The sequence below is a fragment of the Myotis lucifugus genome, unplaced genomic scaffold (assembly GCF_000147115.1).
Source record: "Myotis lucifugus unplaced genomic scaffold, Myoluc2.0 scaffold_1303, whole genome shotgun sequence".
Taxonomy (NCBI): domain Eukaryota; kingdom Metazoa; phylum Chordata; class Mammalia; order Chiroptera; family Vespertilionidae; genus Myotis; species Myotis lucifugus.
This window is the reverse complement of record NW_005872351.1, coordinates 8589-12907: the sequence shown is the minus strand read 5'-3', so window position 1 is coordinate 12907 and position 4319 is coordinate 8589.

Below are 4319 nucleotides of genomic sequence, written 5' to 3'. Positions count from 1 at the left end.
CGTGGCGGGGGCCGGGTCCGACGTCACGCGGGGCGAGAAGGGGGGGCGGTGAATGGCGGGGGTGTGGACCCAGATCTCCGTTCCCATTGGTCGACGGGCGGATGTGGGCGGGGCTAGCGCACAGCCGGGGCGGGGTTCCGCTTGGAGCGCGAGACGGGGCGGGGCCAGCCTGGGCCCTCGCGGTGGAGGGAGAACCGGCTTCAGCAGCCTGGTACCTGCTCGCAGGCTGAGAACCTGGGCCTGGCCGGCTGGGGAGGCCCTGGCCTTTTTACCTTTTTAGTCTATATTTTCCTTTACTTTGTGATACGATGTGCAAAAAGGTATATAAGTTACATATGACATCTCACAGCTCTGTACTCACCACCCAGTTTAGGGGAAAAACCACGATCAAAACCTCTAAAACCCCCAGTGGACCCCTAGTATAATTTTGTATATTTCTTATTTTTCTAGAAATAGCATTACATGCTGCAATACGCTTTCTGGCCTATCGTTTGTGATCATCTCCAGACTGCTTCTCTGCTTGTATGTCCTTGGGTCACTGTCCAGCTCAGCCTGGCATCTTCTCACCTCCAGGTCCCCACACGCAGGCCTTCCCTGGCTACCACGTCTATCATATGCCTCCGTTGTAATTTCCTCGTGTAGGTTTCTGCCGCTACTTTGCTGATCAATTTGGTTAAGTTGTCCTTTGGCCAGTGGAATGTCAGCTTCAGGAGTGCAGGGACCTTGTTTCATTTGCTTGCAGTTGCTCCTGGCAAAGTATCTGAGGCTAGTGACACCCAAAAAACTAGTGAGTCAATGTCCCTAACTGAACTCATCATTCCAGGCCTCTTTTATTTCCTGTCCTGGAAATATGATGACACCACCATCTGCACGGCCACCAATGCCAGAAACTTTCATGTTACCTTGAACTCCTCTCTCTCTCTCTCTGTCTCTCTCCTCTCCCAACAGTCCACCAGTCGCCTGGCACTTCCATCTCCTAAAATTCTCCCAAAGCGCCACCCCTTCTCTGTGTTCCTTCCACGGCTGCTGCGGATTCCGGTCAAAGCAGTACCTTGACCAGACAGAGCTGCTAGACATCCTGTGTGTAAACACACAGAGAGCTTAAGTAGAAGGGGAATGTGTGCAAACACAGGAGCTGGGATTTGATTGCTGGCTCTTTAAAAACAACTCTCAGGGGCAGTCATCCAAAATACAAATACAGTGAGCACTCCATATTAAAACCATTACTCCCAGGCCTAGAAAGGGAAAGCCGTACAGCACTCCACATATGGGAAAAAGGAAGGAAAGAAGGCAGGCAGTGAGAAAAAGTGATTCCGACGCTTTCTGGGTCTCCCAAGTCCCTTGCTCTGGTTACTTAGGAAGTCCGTGTTGGTCTTCGCTGAAGATTTATGAGGCAGAAGGAAAGAGGAGGAGAAAGTAATGCGACCCCGTCAGCCAGGAGGGAGCTGTGCCCACCTGGTAAAATTCTAACCCCAAGGAGATACTGCTGTCCTTGGATGCTCTCTCAAAGGGGTGATTGAGGCTGGGACCCAGGCCTCTGACGCCAAGGCAGCACCCAGCCTCCTGCCTTCTTCCGGGGTGTGTGTGGGGTGGGGGTGGGGGTGTGTGGGGGGGAAGGCGCTGCCATCTAGGGCTGAGCTAAACATATAAACAGGCCTCCCCACCTGCTTGTTCATAGTTGTGCTGCCTTTGGGTTGCAGTTTCTCCAAGGTCTTTCATGTATGTTATCTTGTTGGGTACTCACAATGTGTGTGGCCTGCTGTTTTCGTTCTGTTTTTATGGATAAGCAGGGTAGATTTGCTCAAGGTCACACAGCTAACTAGTGGCTGATGCAACAGTCGTTCATGCCTCGGTGCTCTGGGACATGCTGTTGCCTAGGAAGCGCCCTTCCGCTGCGGGCCAGCCAGAGGAAGCTCTCCGATTCATCCATCCATTCATTCATTCATTCATTCACCCATTCAGCACTTATTTGTTGAGCTTTTACTCTGTTCCAGTCAGTGTTCTAGGCTCTGAGGATACAGCAGGGATTAAAACGGGTAAAAATATTTAGCAAAACGGTAGCAATCAGACCCAGCAATAGGTGAAAGGGATGGTATCTCACGGTCAGATGAGATCTGCCCCAGGAATGGGAGGTTGGTTTCACATCCCAAAATCAATCAGTAAAGTTCAGCATATGGTGTGTGTTGCTTTAATATGATTTCCAATCCACCTGTTTATGACAAAGAAAAAAAAAAGTGGCTTTGATATAAGAATGAAGTAAGTCATGCCAGGATGTCATCATTTTACATCTGTTGTCATTGATAAGCAGTCAGCAGCCTAGCTACTGGGGCCCCCCTGGGAGCTTATCCATTAGAACGTGTGGGGAAGCAGCTATGGCAAGGGGACGTTTAGACGATAAAATACTGAGAACTTGGGAGGACGATCTGAGAGTTTCAGTTTGGACGCAGGGACTCCTGCTAATACAAAAACGTCCAGAAGCCCTGACTGGTTTGGCTCAGTGGGATAGAGCGTCGGCCTGTGGACTGAAAGGTCCCAGGTTCGATTCCAGTCAAGGGCATGTACCTGGGTTGCAAGCACATTTCCAGTGGGAGATGTGCAGAAGGCAGCTGATTGATGTTTCTCTCTCATCGATGTTTCTAACTCTCTATCCCTCTCCCTTCCTCTCTGTGGAAAAATCAATAAAATATATTTAAAAAAAAAAAAAAAAAAAACGTCCAGAAGACCCCGGGCACCTGTCCTTTCTTGTGAGGTTCTCCTGGAAGACAGTGGGGATACATATCTCAGCTCCAGGTGAAAGAGATCAGCCCGCCCACCAACACTGGCATCTTCCGTTCCCTAGCAACATGCCCTAGCAACCCAGGACTTGCACTTTTGAGCTGGCAGCAGGAAATCAGCTCTTTGGTTGGTTGCCATCGCTCCCAGTGCCTACTCACATCAAAAGGCACACCTCTGTTGAAATTTGGACTCTATTCCTTCGCCTCCCCTTGCCGGGAACAATAGTGTGATTAATCTGTCATTTGTTTGCAATAAGTCATTTCTCTATTTGACTTACTAAGAGAATCCTGTACACGATCGGCTTGTGAAATTATTATAATTCTCACAGCAAACCCGGGCTAAAGAAATTGCCGGCAAAGATAAAACTTAGTTTCTAAATCATGCTTTTGCAGCCTCCCAAAGCAAAAACTGAAACAAAGCAGCATATTAACAGAATAAAGGAGAAAAACGAGATGATCATGTCAATAGATGCAGAAAAAGGATTTGACAAAACTGAAAACCCATCTTTTAAAAAAGTTCTCAGCAAACTGTGGATAGGAAGGAATTATACTACCTGGTAAAGGGTGCCTATAACAAACCCACAGCTAACATCATATTTAATGGTAGGAGACTGCCTGCCTGCTTCCCTAAGGTAGGCAACAAGAAAAAGCATCTGCTCTTATTCAACATGGTTCGAGCGGTACCAGTCAGCGCAATAAGGCATGAGAAAGAAATAAAAGTCAAAGCCCTGGCCGGGTAGCTCAGTTGGTTAGAACTTCATCCTGATATGTCAAGGTTGTAGATTTGATTCCCAGTCAGGGCACATGCCGGGAGCCGGTCCATCCTTGCTGTTTGACACAGTCGCTGCCGAGAAGAAACATCTGCACAGCATATGTTTCAAGGGACCTGGCGTATATGGCATACTGTTCTTAATATGTTTGCTCCCCTTCTTGGTGCTATGTGTTTTAACCAAGGTCACCTCTCTGAGAAACGTTGTTTCCCCAGGTAGGAATTTTTCCCTGAAGTTAGGGAGGGAATAAAACCCCTTAACTAAGTGCCAGGCGGGTAGTTAATCACTTTAACTAAGAACAATCACGCTTAAGCTACGTAATCTTTACTCCCTGGAATGGAGATAAGAAACAACGCCCTAACCTTTGGAATAGAATTTGACAGGATTAAAATCAACTGGTATAAATACAGATGTAACAAGACAACAGAAAGACAGAACCGAGCGAGGGAACCTGGCTGAAGAACCTAGAGACAGAACCTAGAGACAGAACCTAGAGACAGAACCTAGTAAGAAAACATGGCAAGAGAACCTGGCTGGAGAACCTAGCTGGAGAACCTGGAGACAGAACCTGGCTATGCTGATTGACTGAACGCTGCCTCTGTGTCATTCCTTCTTCGCCGACTCCGTCCACACCTTTGGGGACCCCTGGACCTGCTGGGGATGGACCCCAGCAGGCACATACAAGAAACAACCATTGACTGCATAAATAAGTGGAACAACAAATCAATGTTTCTCTCTCTCTCTCTCCCTCCCCCCCACTCTCTAAAAAGTAAAA